Genomic DNA, 17,115 nt, shown 5'->3' with positions numbered 1-17,115 from the left:
CCCTTCTTGAATACTGCAGGGGTTGTTATTGATTGCAATAAAAGCAAGGTCACTTTTCATATTAATGGTAATGAGCATACGGTGCACTTTCCGAAGAAACAATTCCAAGTGAATGGTATTAATGTTATTGAAAAATCTCCGACAATCACTATTGGAAGTTTTCAAATACCTCTACCTACTGTCAAAAAGAAATATGAAATGCTTATTGTTGGGGAGATGCATATCCCCATTGAGGTAACTTAGTGATTTATGAAAGTTCTTCTGTTTCATCCTAATCGAAAGTGGTTGTTAATAAGACCTTATCAACCTTATTAATGAATCATTTTTGAGCGGTATGAAGTTGATGAATTTAGTAAGCACTACCTTCCGTCTTTACTTTTTGTTTTCTGTTTTTATTAGTTAAATAAAATAAAATTCCATGTTTAGTCTGTTTTTTGAATTTCCCGTGCAATAAAAAAATGACCCAAAAATAGAAGTTCTCAGAATGCCCTGAAAATTTTATACGGTTTTTTTATGAATATTTCTGAATTTCTGGTGCAAATAATATCATAGGGAGGTGCACCAGGTGGGCACAACCCACCTGGGCGCGCCAGGACCCCCAGGCGTGCCCTGGTGGGTTGTGGTCCCCATGTGGTCCCCCTCACTTATCTCTTTATCCCACGTCATCACTTACCTCCAGAAAAAAAAATCCCCATTGCTCTCTCTCCCGTGTTCTTGAGCTCAAACCCGCGGATTTCGATCTCTTTGCTCGAAGCTCCATTTCCGAAACTGTTTCGGGGGATTGTTGCTTGAAAATTGTACGCGGACATGATGAACCTATTTGGAAGTAGTTCTTTGAGGAGAGGATCCTCGAGGGCATTTTCTAGTGACAGTTCTGCTCGCCAGTCTTATGTTGAACCAAGTGAAAGTTCCACGCGAGATGCCGCCACCAAAACATGCTTATGGCCTTGCGATGAATATATGGTGTGTGTGGGCATCAAGGAGGAATTTGAGCAATATGATCACAATGCCGGTCTTGGTCCCTACCTCTCAGATAAGTGTGAACAACGCCAACTTCTCACTGAATCTTTCGTTAAAGGATCTAAATATTTTCCACGTGAGTCTAGGGTGTCGTTTATGCTTTATGATAATCCATTTACTATTCCACCAGAGAACTTTGCTTACCATTGCAAACTTCCATTTTGGGGTTCGCTTGATGAGCCACCAAAGGCTGAGTTCGAGTCTTTCTTGACTAGCCTTTGTTACGGTGAAAATAGAGAAGTGAGACAAGGAAGAATAAAGAGCATTCACTTTCCCGCAATTCAGTACTTTGCACTATTTAACGGGAAATGCATAGTAGGCAAGCAAGACTGTAGCATACTTTGTGCGCCAGACTTGAGCCTCATTCACGCCGCTCTCACTTGTGAAAGGAATTATAACCTTGGAGCGATTGTTGCACGTAGACTTCAGCATAACGCCAAAACTGGTCGGTTCTATGGTGGAATTTATGCCACACGTCTAGCACAAGGGCTGGGTGTTTCACCTTTGCCCTTTGATCCCATCTTACCCACGCAGTATTTAGATTTTGACACCTTAAAAGAGCATAAGATTCTCAAGGGAAGGGATGATAACTTCACTTATAATCTGTTGTTTAACCAATCACATGTTGTGGACACATATTTGCCTGCGCCTGCTCTCTTTGATTATCACAGCAGAGGAAGACATTTTGTTCTTGAGAGCGAGGCTCGAGCTCACAACGCAGCAGTGAAGGTAGCACAACAGGCTGAGGCCTCCGCACCGAGAGCCTCTGTGAGCTACCATGCCGACTACTACCCTCCAGGCTACTGATTGACTACCAAGCTAGGCCAAAAGCCTAAGCTTGGGGGAGTATGTGTTCTCACCGACATTATATTCATGTTCACTCATATCATTCTACTTGTCGGTGTTCACACTTTTTCATTGTATCATCCATGCTTAAATTTCTTTTCTTGCTTTCTTCTTGTGTGTTTAAAAAATTCAGAAAAAGCAAAAAATTAATTGTAGTAATTTACTTTCTATGCATGCTTAGTAGTAGCACTTAAAATAAAATCCAAAAAGATTTCCTTGTTCTTCTTTTGCTTGTTGGGATCTTTCCCGTGTAAATAGTGAAAGATCATGGATGTCGCCTAGAGGGGGGGTGAATAGGCGATTTAAAATAATTACAGTTTATTCTTGAACAAATGCGAAAGAAACCTAGCGGTTAATTTGTCAAGCACAAAACCTACAACAACTAGGCTCACCTATGTGCACCAACAACTTATACTAAGCAAGATAAACAACAATGTGATAGCAAGATATATGACAAGAAAAAATATGGCTATCACAAAGTAAAGTGCATAAGTAAAGGGCTCGGGTAAGAGATAACTGAGGCACGCGGAGACAACGATGTATCCCGAAGTTAAAACCCTTGCGGATGCTAATCTCCGTTTGGAGCGGTGTGGAGGCACAATGCTCCCCAAGAAGCCACTAGGGCCACCGCAATCTCCTCACGCCCTCGCACAATGCAAGATGTCGTGATTCCACTAAGGGACCCTTGAGGGCGGTCACCGAACCCGAACAAATGGCAACCCTTGGGGGCGGTCACCGAACCCATACACTTTGGCAATCCTTGGGGGCGGTCACCGGTACCCGTCAAATTGCTCGGGGCGGTCTCCACAACCTAATTGGAGACCCCAACGCTTGCCCGGAGCTTTACACCACAATGATTGAGCTCCGAACACCACCAACCATCTAGGGCGCCCAAGCACCCAAGAGGAACAAGCACAAGGGCACCAAGCACCCAAGAGTAATAAGCTTCTCAACTTGTAACTTCCACGTATCACCGTGGAGAACTCAAACCGATGCACCAAATGCAATGGCAAGGGCACACGGAGTGCCCAAGTCCTTCTCTCCCAAATCCCACCAAAGCAACTAATGCTAGGGAGGAAAATGAGAGGAAGAACAAGATGGAGAACACCAAGAACTCCAAGATCTAGATCCAAGGCCCCTCACATAGAGGAGAAAGTGATTGGTGGAAATGTGGATCTAGATCTCCTCTCTCTTTTCCCCCAAAAACTAGCAAGAATCCATGGAGGGATTGAGAGATAGCAAGCTCGAAGAAGGTCAACAATGGGGGAAAAACATGAGCTTAAAGGATATGGTTCATTGGGGAAGAAAATCCCCTTTTATAGGTGGGAAAAAATCCAGCCGTTATGCTCACAGCCCGCACAGAGCGGTACTACTGCTCGACCTCACGGTACTACCGCTAGGGGTAGCGGTACTACCTCAAAGGGTAGTGGTACTACTGCTTGCGCGCGGTACTAAAAAAATACACCCGTGCCTACCACCGCTGGACTTGTGACAAGTTTTTGGTCCGGAGCGGAAGTAGTCGCGTTAGTACCACTCCCAAGAGCGGTAGTAGAAAATTACATCCCCTCCAAGCGGTAGTACCGCTCCCACGAGCGGTAGTACCGCTGCAGCTTTTATAAGGACACCAAAACTGACACAACTTCTGCAAATGGACTCCGAATTCAACGAAACCAAGTTTGTTGGAAAGCTAGCGACAAGGGCTAACACAATCTTGATAGAAATAACAATAAGAAGCAAGTTAGAAAAGTCCCATAAGAAAATGGTGAGAACCCTTCTTCAAATAAGACCAGTAAAACCTACAACACCGAAAACACAATAGAAGAAGCATGTGAACTCCGTTTTCGATGAACTCGAGCTTGTCAAGAAGATGACCATAAGCTCCAAATCTCACAAAGACAACTAAACAAGAACCAAGAAATATGATGCAAGGATGCAATGGTTTGAGCTCTCTATGAATAATACGATCAAGCTACTCATCGAGAGCCCCCCTTGATAGTACGGCAATCGATCCTATAACCGGGTCTCCCAACTACCACCATGAGACCGGTAAAATAGAAGACCTATCAAGGGAAAATCTTTGCCTTGCACGAAGTCCACTTGAGCTATATGATGACGATCTTGACTCCCTCAAGTTGGACCACCTTTCTTGATTGCGTTGGCTCGATGAAGACTAGATGATTGCTCCCCCATAGTCCACTATGGGTGACCCACTCTTCGGCACATCTTCACTAGTCCATTGTCACCACAATGGATGGCAAGCTTCAAGCACTTGATCTCTTCGTGATGCATCACTTGAACTTGCACACCGCAACCTAACCCCACAAAGAACTGTCATATCCCTAGTTCTGGTAATGCCTAGTGCTAGCATCTGGTGTTGCATCATGTTTACTTTTCACAGAAAGTTGAAATGGGGATGACAGAACCCCCAGCACCCCCCTGAAACCAACTAGGGTTTACTAAAATCATTTTCAATGAACCTGAAATGCCCTTATAAAATGTTCATCATCTTTGCCTTGGTCTAGAACCTCTGACAAAAATGGTGCACACTTTTCTAGGACAACAGAGGGTCACTGATTTAAATCATATAGTATTTGCATTTGGGCATTTAAATGCTATAATTTTAAATGCTCAAATAATCATAAACTAAAATGTTTACTGTTGGATATATTCTAAACAGTAGCCATGATTAGTTTCATGATTTTTGGAAATGCCCTGGCATTTTTAATAAAGCCCTGAAGTTACAGAAATAATAGAAAACAGGAAATAATAAAAAGAAAGGAACTTACCTAGCAAAGCCCACCTGGCCGGGTATTGTAGCAGCCAGCTGGGCAAAGCCAGCCCAGCCCACCACGGGCTCCTCCGTGTCATCTTCCACCTCCTGCTAGTAGGCAGGAGGGCGTGTGGCCGCCGTGCGCGCACACGCGCCCCGGCCACCTCCTGCTTGCCACTCCCCCTCGACGCCCTGGCCTTCTCCGGTGACGCCACGCAACCCCTGACCCCTCTCACTCTTCCTCGTGGCCCTCCTCTCCTCTGCTTCCTCTCTCTCACCTGCGCCGAGCGCCGTCGTCGCCGCCGCTCGCTGTTGTCGTGGCCACAGCCACTACCTTGCCTTGCCAACGCGCTCAGAGGCTCCGCCTGGTCCCCCTCTTCCTCCTCGCCAAGCCATGCAAGCCGAGGATCACCATACCGTCGTCTTCGAGCTCGTCACCACCGCATCTGCTCGCCGAACTTCGCCGGTCGATTCGCCGCCTCCGACGCTTCCCCGAGCATGCTGGCTATCCCTACGTCATCGCAGTGAGCCCCCGAGTCGTTTTGCCCTTCTCCCCTGGTCGCTTTCGACCTCTAGGCCATAGCCCCGTCTTGGCCAAGAACTCCACGCCGCCGGCGATGTCACCGCCGTCACCGCAGCCGCTGAGGCCCGAAACCAAGCGCGGCACCGTGCTCCTAGTATCTTCAGGATCTCGGTGAGCCCCTTAGCTAGCCCTCCCGTCCTCTGTGGCCTCGCCCCGCTCGAACCGTAGCTCCAGCCGCCGCCGTTGATCCTAGCCACCGCAGCTCCGGCCACCACCACTGGTCGACGCAGCTCGCTCCCAGGAGCACGTAGGGGCAAACCCCGCCTCAAACCGTGGGCTATAGCGGAGTCCCGACGATCTCCGCCACGCGAAATGGTCGTCGCCGGCGAAACTCCGGCGACTGATGACGTGGACGTCATTAGGCGCTAACCCAACCAGCTAATCACCCTAACAGCCACTGACAGCGGGCCCTACTGCAGGGTCAAACCCAGTCAGCATTGGGTTTGACCGGGTTTAGCCCTTGTGTCACTGACGTGTGGATCCCACACGTCAGGTTTGACCTGGAACAGCCGCGGTTGACCTGCTAACGTCATGCTGCTGTCATGCTGACGCAATAAAGCTTTTCTGGTGTTTTTATTAATTCAGGAAATTCCAGAAAAATGCCCAAAACTTCTAAAATTCATAGAAATTCAACCATAACTCAGAATGAAATAAATTATATATGAAAAATGATCAGAAAAATCCAATCTATCCATCTGTATCATTTTCATGCATGTTAGAACAACTTATGGCTGCTGTTTAGGACAATTCAATTAAATGGCATTTAAGAAATCACATATGGAGTTTGAATTTGAACCTAGGGTTCAAACCAACTCCATTTAACCTGTTGCCAGTTGCATTAGCTGAAAACACAGCATATTGACGCGTCATGATCATGCATCATATTGTGCATTGCATTGATTGTGTTCTTTCTGTGTTTGCCGGTGGTTGTTCCCTCTCGATAGACGTGTTCCGACGTTGAGTTCGATGACACCGATGAAGAGCTATACTATCTTCAGAAGTGCCAGGCAAGCAAAACCCCCTTGTTCATTTTGATATAATCCCACTCTCTCGCTCCTTCTCTCTTTTACTGCATTAGGACAACAGCGATTCAACTGTTACATGCTGCGGTAGTTGAACCCCTTTCCTCTGCATGACCTGTCATTGCCACAGTAAATAGATGAAACCCACTAGCATGAGTAGGAGTTGTTTGAGCCCTGATGTGCCTACTCATTCATGCTTGTTTGTCATGCCTGCTATTGCTTAGAGTTGTGTCAGGTCTGATTCATCGGGGATGGATTAGAAAGTTGTGAACATGTCCTACTGTTGAGAGCTAAGTGTGTGAACACGATTTGGTAAAGGTAGCGGTGAGAGGCCAGGTAGGAGTACATGGTGGGTTGTCTCATTGAAACTGTCCTTAGGAACTGAGTTCTGTGTTTGTGATCCATGAATAGTTACTACCACACATTGGGTTCCGGTAACTCGACCCCTCTCGGCTTATTAACCGCCTCGATCTCTGTCCAGGAGTTGCAACTAGTTTCTGGTGTTTGTAGGTTGTGTTAGTAGTCTACCAAGTGGCACCCGGTACAGGTGGGCTTGGAACAGACTAGGCACCGTGGCACGGTGTACCAAGCGTAGATCCATCCGTCGAGGTGGGAATGGGAACCCTGCACACATCGTTTGGGGCCGTGAGCGACACCCCGGCCGGATCTCCTTGCGGATGGAACCCGAATAGGCGATAAACCTGGACTAGAGACTTGTGTGGTTAGTCAGGTCGTGGCCGACTCCCTCGCCAGGCTTCCGCTTGAAGGTTGCCGAGATACACGACGTGTACATGGTGGTAAGTGGCGAGAGCGTGTGTGAAGAAGTACACCCCTGCAGGGTTAACATCATCTATTCGAATAGCCGTGTCCGCGGAAAAGGACTTCTAGGTTGCCTGTACAGTTCATAGACAAGTGAAAGTGGATACTCTAAAACTCGCAAGATAAGCGTGAGTGCTATGGATGGCCTTCACATAGGGAGAAGGGAGCGGATCCATAGTGGTGTATTGATATGGTGAATATGTGGACTCGTGTGCGCCACCTCAAAAGAGTTACTTGCAATCGTAGTTTAGGATAGCCACCAAGTCAAAGCTGGCTTGCTGCAGTTAAGCTCCACCACCCCCTTCATTGATACCGATGCATATGTAGCTAGTTCTGATGTAAGTCTTGCTGGGTACATTTGTACTCACGTTTGCCTATTTTATGTTTTTGCAGAGAGAGACGTCAGTCTCGATAGTAGTTCCGCGTGGACTTCAACGTTTAGCTTGTTACCTTAGCTACGATCTTGTGCCCTCGGCAGGGTCTTGTAGATAGTCAGGCTTCTCAGCCTTCTTCATTTGTAGTTGTCTGTACTCAGACAAGTTAAGCTTCCGCATGTGCTTGTTGCTTGTATGCTCTGTATGTTGGGGTCATGAGACCCATGTTTGTAATATCTCGCTCCTCAGAGCCTAATGAATAAATACTTTGAGTCGTAGAGTCTTGTTGTGATGCCATGTTGTATTTACACATATCGAGCATATTGTGTGTATGATTGAAATGCTTGGTATGTGTGGGATCCGACAACCTAGTTGTTTATCCTTGGTAGCCTCTCTTATGGGGAAATGTAGTCTTGTGCTTCCATGAGCCATAGTAGTCCGCTACAGCCCGGTTCACCGGAGTCCTGCTAGCCCAGCACTACTACTCTGGAACACTTGACTGGCCGGCATGTGATTCACTTCGTTCCTGTGTCTGTCCCTTCACGGAAATGTCACGCGGTGACATCCGGAGTCCTGCCTAGCCTGCGACCGTCGTTAATGCGCCAACCATTTGATAGACCTGTGTACAGATGATGAAACAAACCAGAGTAGTAATTCCTCGAAAAAAATAAACCCAAACAAGCAAAAATTACTAGGATTAATAGCACCTGGTTTATTTGTTGTAGCAATCTGAAGAAAGGTGACTCCCAAAATTGGGACTCAATTCGCACACCCATTGCCTGATGGGCGATGAAGCGACGGCATGGAGATGCTGGCAAAGGTTGGCTCGCCGAGGCAAAGCCCCTGGTCCAGCTAACGTGACGAAGCCGGTCGGCTGGTGACACCGAAGTCTCCAGAGTAGGTTGATGAAGAGATGGCGAAGCCCCCGGTCCAGCAGAGGTGTCGAAGCCTCGATGTTAGCCGATGAGTCGAAGTAGGTCGGCGTGATGGACATCGGCTTGAAGAAGCAACAGTGCGGTCATGCCGATGTAGGTCGTAACTCGTGACGTGGTCAATGCCGGCTTGATGAAGTGACCGTGCAGCGATGCTGGTGTGCCCGCTCGGTGTAATCCGTGGGGCGGAGATGTTGGTGATGGTTTATCCTTCACGATGCAGAACTCTTGTTCGGCTTGCCGAGATGATGATCCGAAGAAGTTGAGCTCGGCTCAACAAAGCAATGACGTGTCTAGCGCAGGTCGGCAGCCGTGGAGCAATGTCTGGTTTGACACCAGCGTGATGGTGAAGAGTACCTCAGAGAAGGCTTAAAATTTTATGGGCACGTGTTAAGAACAACGCACAATACCCTAGAAGAAAATTCCTTTAAAAAGGTTGTCCAATATCACGTTCATAAAGAAACATGAATTCGGGTCGGATCCGTATTCGCGCTGAAAACAGATCAGAAAATTGGTCCACTCATCGGAAGGTTCCAGGAGTTTGAACCTTCGAATCAAGCTGAAATTTTGAGGGGTGGTAGATATGGAAATTCCGCAGCAGATGAACGGTTGGATCTTCCAAAGGACCTCCGAGATGGGCTCTGGAGACCACGCCCTAAAATCGTCTAGATTCCCGTCCAGATTTGACAGGGCTTCGGTATATCGTAGATTGCCGGAGATTCCTCCATTGGAACTCGACGAAATTTTGCATGGTTGTTGTAGACTTAATTCCGCACAATTCCACCGAAGAAATCATTAAAACGACACTCGAGGAGGCGGTGGCAGCGGATACAAGTTCACTCTCCAGAAAAACAGCACGGTCGCTCAAGGGCAATGTTGACGTTGAGCCCGCGGGCTCCATGAATGATTCCTCCATGATCTAGAGAGAGATCGGAGTTGATGTTGAAGAAGTTCATCGTCCGAACATGACGATCTGACGCGGAGTGCGGTCCTCGGTCGAACCAAGGTGACCAGCCGAGCCGGTGACGAAGATGCCGACGTCGCAGTTAATCTACAGACGAGCCATTGATCCTTCGTTGATCTCACAGCGGAACTCTCAATGAAAGCACCATTGTCGGTGTCAAAACCGGTAGATCTTGGGTAGGGGGTCCCAAGCTATGGATCTGGGATCGATGGGTAACAGGAGACAAGGGACACGGTGTTTACCCAGGTTCGGGCCCTCTTAATGGAGGTAATACCCTACTTCCTGCTTGATTGATCTTGATGAATATAAAGATTACAAGAGTTGATCTACCTCGAGATCATATGGTGTGGTCTAAAACCTAAGGGTATGATGAATAATGTCATAGTCACCTATCGACTAGCCTGACCTCGGCTTATATAATGTACCAGAGGCCTAGGATAACAGGAGTCCTAGTCGAATACGTCGGTGGAGAGGAGTCCTTGTCTTGATCACCAAGTCTTGTGGAATCTTCCTCATGTATGTCATCGGTTGTCCGAACTAGCCCATGAGTAAACGGCCATGGGAGTCCTCGGCCCAATGCAACTGATCGGGAAACGACGTGGTGAGTACCCCCTAGTCCAGGACACCGTCAGTAGCCATGCTGGCTCCAATGATAATCATCATCTCCTCATAATGTTTAATAGGCATGTTAAGGCAGGGTTCATCTTCTTTGTGGTCCTTTATAAACAAAAGTAATCATTTCATCAAGGAATGGGAGTACAAATAAATTTCAACAAGTTATAATGCATGAAAGAATAAATTTCAGTGAGTTATAATGCATGAAAGAATGAATTTTAGCAAGTGATAATGCATGAAAGAAACCATTTCAGCAAGTATTTGCACGTCAGGAACCAAATTCAATAAGTACTAAAGGGCGGTAAAATAGATACCTTAATGTGGTTTGTGTAATGCTCATGATCAAGAACAATCGGAAATTTATCTTCATCCCAAAGTGCACCACTCAATGATTTGTGGTGCACTATCTGTTTATACTTCCTCTTCCATGTCCTTGTATGATTTGTGATGTGGGTTCCAATCAACTCGGTGCGCTGAAAATGTTCATTCATAGCAGCGCACAAACGTTCTAGTGGACAGTCTTAAAGGAGGTACCCGGTCTATGGCCACCAGTCACCAAACCACATAGGTGGGCTAGCATGTATGATGACATGGTAGGTGTCCATGAAATTTGACTAGCAGCCATATCCTACAATTCCAGTAAGTATTTAGACGCTATAAAGAACCAAATCAGCAAGTAATTCAACATAAAGAATTAAATGCAGCAAGTATTTGGAGAGAAAGAAGAAATTCAACAAGTATTTCAACATAAATAATTAAATTTCAACAAGTATTTCGAGAGAAAGAATCAATTCAACAAGTATTTCAACATAAAGAATTAAATTGCAGCAATTATTTGGAGAGAAAAAAGCAATTCGCAAGTATTCCAACATAAAGAACAATAGTTACACGTCATTACAACAAATAATATGTCATTACAATGAAATTCCTGCAAACACAATAGTTCAAATAAAGTACAATAGTTCTCCCCACATTTAGAAATACATGTATCTATTATGTCGAAAGTGCTACTCGAATCCCAAACACAAATGCACTACATGAATAGTAAATTCCAAAAAAGTGTAGAAAAAAATAAAAGATTTGTGGATGAACATCAACAAGTGTTCTAATATCCTATAAAATTTCGCCACGAAAAGACAACCATACTGATCTGTGCCAAACAAAAAGAGTGCTCCAAGTGCGCAATTTTTAGTCTCAAATTTTGTTTTTGTATAGGCCTCCAAGGATGTCTTTTTAGGTGAAATTTTATAGGATGTTAGAACATCAGTTGTTGATTGTTTTTTGAGATAGCGAACCGCTCATACCAAGCAGTACGGGATGCTGGAACATATGTTGATGTTCATCGACAAAAGAATAGCATTTTTTAATTTTCTTTGCTACTTTTTGGGTTTTACTGTTCATGCAGGTGTATTTAAGCTCAGGAACAGAAAAATCCATGTCCTAATCATGTGTGCATCTTAGATTGTACGCATCACTGCTCCTTCTGTAGCACTTGAAGATTGCTTCTTGATATATTAAAATAAAATTTCTTCCTAATAAGTGCTTCCTTTTTTTGTGGGGACCTAATAAGTGCTTCCTAACTATACTATGCACAAAAGTTCAAGTGCTTCGTAACTATACCCTACACAAATGTTCATGACATTACTCATGACATGCTTGAACTTCTACTCCCGCCGTCTCGGCAAGTTCTAGATCATCAATTTAACTAGCTACATATGTTTTATATGTAATAAAAAAATATTTCGATATGTTGAACTAATGAAAGGGTGACACTAACTTTTTTTATTGTCATAGTCACGTAGAATATTTACTGATTTGAAAGAATATAAATAATGGAGATGGGTTTGTTTTCATGTATTTAGGAGGTGGATTCTTCATATCTAAGGTAGCATGTTTTTTCAAATACACTATATGTTATCCCCTAGCCACACTTTTTCTTAATAAGTAGAAGATGCCCTACACGCCGTCGTTAGATTGTTTTTAGAAATGAAACCATACACATATGAAAATTCTTAACCTGCATGAAATAAATTAGTACTCTACAAAGAGAAAAATGAAAATAAAATTGCCATGCCCCGGATCTGAATACTAAGATCAGAACTCAAAACGCATGTTAAATTATCTTTGGTTGACCTTGGATACATCACAAAACACGTCTGGTTTCATATTTTCACAAGTACAAATTAATTAAACAACAATAACATACTTGGAATCCAACAAGGAGCCCACCCAATTGTATTTGTAAACTAAAGGTCTTTGAGGAGCTTTGTTAAGCTCTCAACTGCTCACCAACTATGAAGATGTATATCATTGTGTAAATCTGTGTAGAGGCTATGTGGTGCAACTAAGTTTGGCATCCTTGCGGTCGGAAGCGGAACCTAGCGATGCCTAAGCACAAGACATCATACAGGTTAGACACCTAACTTCAGTGGGGAAATGACCAAAATGAAGAGCCTCGTAATTCATAAAGCAATGTGTTTTGGAAGGCAAGAATGACTATCAAATATCGCCTTTGGTTTCCTATGGGGGTGGGGGGAGGAGACAAATAACGGGTAGTGGAGAGGACAAATATTTACACTTTCTTAAAGTTGGTTTTAGTTTAGGGGTTGCCTCTGGTGTATTTGAGTTGGGCTATAGTTTGATGAACACATGTCTTGTTTGGAGCCTAATAGCGTAAACAAGGCCATGTGCCCAACTCAAATAGCCATTTAACACGAGCATGGTCTCTCATGCAATTTTGGGACAGAGGGAGTATCATATTTTTTTCATTCGATCTTGCACTTATACTGTTAGAGCCTCGTGGAGCACTTAACTCAAGGGAACTAGAGAAATACACATCAGACAGGAAAATGAAAAAGAATGACATGGCTTAAGGGAATGTTAGAAAAAACAGGGCAGTGGGAGTCACTTATTTAAGTATAGAATATTTTAGTCATCACACACTTTAATAATCACGCAGGATTTAGGGTGTTTATGTGAAATATGGGAGACATAGTTGGAAGTGAGATACCAAGATAAAACACATAAGAGAATAATGCTTCCCCTACCACTATACATGCCCTAATTTGTTGTGAAAATTTATGTGAGAGCATAAAAAATTATTTAGCAAAATGGAAATATGTGATGCTAATTGAAGAAACAAGATTATCATAGTGCAATATAATGCCAAATCAGCCTAAAAAATTTAGAGTTAATATTATGCATGTCTTGCCAAGCTGGACTATTTCTTTAGTAATAAGAGAAGCACCCATCGACAACGAGACACTTTCCATGACTTCATCGATCTTCAAGCCTGACATATCGTGTGTTCTATAAAATCAGAGGAGTGCATATATATGTGTGGTGTTGTGAATGTGTGTGCTTGCATACATGTTGTAATCAGTGTTTCTAGAAAAATGACACGAGGAAAGAATTCGTGGATAGACCACTTCTCGACACCTCATACGCTCAAGAACTCTCTATTTGAAAGCACCTAAGCCATATAATCGTCCCTTACATATCTCTACGAGGATAGTCACTAAACTCATAGTCATTAGGATATATCTCTAGTTATTATAAAAGTGTGCACATATGCACGCACACATAAAGACACGCTATATCCTTTCTATTTCACCTGGTTTAATTTGTGGACAATATTGTGGTTCTGATTTTTCTATTTTCTTTCTAGGAAGGGATGTTTTAAACTTCTAAGAAAAACTTGATACTAACACAACTCTCCACGCAAAAATACAACTCTACTCACATGATTGTAAAACATGTATTTAAATTATAGACAACAGAATTGTATGATAACTATCCTGGATTTATAATATTTAACAACAAATTTGAGAGCAGTTCATAACCGGTTTTAGAACTCAATGTTTAAGTTAAACCTAGGTTATAGTAGATGGTGTAATATGCACTTATCTTGCACAACTGTACATGACACAAAAGAAATAATAGTTTCTAGAAGATTTTTCTTTTATTGTGAAAATTTGGACATGAAATCAATTGAATAAATATAGTAAAAAGCTTGTGAAAAATATACAAAGAGGTTAGATATCTGTATGTGAACCAAAATAAGAAAAATACCTAAACTAAGTTGGTAGCCAAGGGAAGTGTATGAAACAATTGTTATGTGCTCGGAACTATCGACCAGGGGCTAGTTTGTGTGGTGTGAGATTAGACATAAAGTAGGCATGTCAAAAGGATTGAAATGATGACTAGGGCTTATAATTTTTTCATTGTTACTATGAATATCGAAAGGTGGTGGCTTAGCTATTTTTTTATTAGTACTTGGTTATTTTTACTAGTACTTGTGCACATGCAAGACACATCTTTGATTAAATAAAATCAACCGAAATTTATTGCAAGCATAAGAAATGCATAAAGTTTTTGAAAAATACATGTAATGAAAAAATTATTGGAAGGCTCTATTTAATCCATGTAGGTGTTGTCAAAGATCTTCTTCACTCCTTCCTTGGTTCTCTTTGAACCATGGTGTTTGGTTTGTGTTTAGTGGTGGAGTCAAGTTTTGGTTAGGGGTTGCTCATGTTCATCGACGTATTTTTTGCATGGTTGTCCCATAGTTAACCATGTCATTGCGTGATTTTTGACCTGTTTTTTGTATAAATTAGGCCAACTGTCTTTCTATAATGAAATCATAAGAGCAACCTGCCCTCTTGATGAGGTCCAATAAAAGAAGCTACCAATGGGTTGCGGAAATCCAACATAATCAAGTTATGCCACAAATGTAGTTAGCGCAAATATGAACAAAAACAAGCCCATGACCCAAGTGCAAATCTAGTAGCAAACAAACAATCCACATCTTTCTAAACCAACTACATGAACCACTCAATCCCTAGTAGATCAAAAATAAAAAAAACTAACAACTTATTGATATTATAGTATGTATGAACCATACACTAGAGTCTACCTTTTGGATTTGTTATCTTAACTTCTAGATTTCTTTTTGTCGAGGTAGATTAGGATTTCTTGGAACATTTTTTTAATTTGTCGATCACTCGAGTGCATATGAGCTCAAAGAGCGGAATTGCATATTCTAGTCTTTTGATATTCTTATCCGATCGACTAGCAGAAGAATTGACTTACGTTTGTTTCATCAAATCGACCTTCGAATAAAATATTTTCGTAAATTAACTTGCACAACTAGTCGGAACCCCCCCCCCCCCAAAAAATTCCTATATGCCGAAATATTTCACCCCCACTAACTCAACAATTTTGACATGCAATTATGCCAACTCATCATGCCACTACACATGCCCCACTAAATTTAATACTCTATTCATGCAACTATGCCAACTCACCATGCCACCATGCATGAAGAGCCACCTAACATGCATCATGCATGCTAATTATATTAAAGAAATGTTCTTCAATTGTATAATGATCAAATATAATATATTATATGTACTTTAATTCCAATTGTGCTATTGCTAATCAGAATACTAAAAGTTCATACCACAAAATCTCATAAAAATAACCACATCCAATTCCAGCTGCAACATGCGGGGCATCATCTCTCATTGTAACAACAACTTAGGCCTTCTTTGATTCAAAGGAAAAATGGAGGAAACACATAAGAATATAATTTTCTATGGTGACACTACTTTGGTTCAAAGGAATGTAGCAAAGGCAAAAATGGAAGAAATTTTCTTTTGGTCTCAATTTCAGAGAAAAAAAGTATGAACTTTACAATATACTTGGATCTCCTTCTCAAATTCCTATGGATGAATAATGAGACTAAGATCCTTAATGGCATAATAACATGCTAATTATACCTTTCCAAGTGGTTTGAATTTCATTTGAGTTTGTACATTAGAATCTTTGTGTTTTTCTATTCCTGTTAACAAATATCTAAGTTTGTAAAATTCATACGTTAACTAATCTTCTGTTTTACATATGTCTTCCTACTAATTTCTGCATTTTTGAAATCCTATGAACCAAAGGAAGCTATTGGTGTTGCTGTAAATATAAAGCATATACTACTAAAATGTACTCCATCGCAAAATGTAAGATCATTTTTTACGCTATCAAAATGATCTTACATTTTGAGACGGGGGGAGTATCTTTTAGACTGGTTATCTTATTTTCTGAAATTTTATACATTTTTTGTGGGTAGATTAATCCAATTACCCCTTTTTACATCTTCCAATAATGATGTAGCGGCATACAACGGTCTATTCGAAAGAAATAAGAAGGAATTTCTATGCAATTTCTTTATTTTCCTTTTTAGGGGTGTACGGTCTATATGACGAAGTCGTCACAGACGTCTTTGTAGACGATGGGAACATCTCTTTTCACTGAATGCACATCATCGGAAGTCTTCAAATAAACTCAGAAAATGCAGCCATCAGTGTCAAGTCTAGGACTTGATCCTGTTGAGTTGGTTCCACCATAAAATTTTAACAATCTGAGCTACCATTAGTTTGCATTTGAACAAATAATGGATCGTATATCGGTCTGAGGAGCCCAGGGAGGGAACCAAACTAGCCCGTATGTCACGACCGGGTTTTCCAATAAAAATATTTATTGAGAAACCGATCCCTTTTACGGACTAGTAGAGAAGAATCCTTCTCACTGGTAGACAATTTCTTGATCACAGAAGAAAAACCAGGAGTACTAAATATAATACAAGGTTGAGCGGAGACTGCTCAACAAGTTATTACAAGCACGCCGATATTACACATAAAGGCGGATAGGGTGGCATAACTACTGACTCACAATAAAAGCGGTGGTGGATATGTCACAGTGAAGTGGGTGACATGACTCCTGAATCTAACAGCTCATCGAGCGTCGGAGTGAGGCTCGAAGATTCTTATTGTGGGTGGCGGAAGCGTATATAATACAAGTGACCAAAATCCAGGATCGCACGGGACTGACTGGGACTCCTCTAGGCGTCGGACTCACTATCAAACTCTTCATCCATGAGATCGCCTTCGTCAACATCTGGCCAAATCAACAAGCCAGGTGAGTACTATGAAAGTACTCGCAAGACAGTTTGGACATAAGATATAACAAATGTAAACATGATGCATATGAACCGATTAATACTGCGCACTTAGACAATGAGATAGCAATGCATGGGGAATAAAAAGGAAGTCGGGCGGTAGTCCTCCCGAAATCCCAACGTAATACTGAAGGCCAATCGAGTGTCTGAATGACTCCTCG

The sequence above is a fragment of the Aegilops tauschii genome, chromosome 3, assembly GCF_002575655.3.
Source record: "Aegilops tauschii subsp. strangulata cultivar AL8/78 chromosome 3, Aet v6.0, whole genome shotgun sequence".
Classification (NCBI taxonomy): Eukaryota; Viridiplantae; Streptophyta; class Magnoliopsida; order Poales; family Poaceae; genus Aegilops; species Aegilops tauschii.
This window is presented reverse-complemented; position numbering follows the sequence as displayed.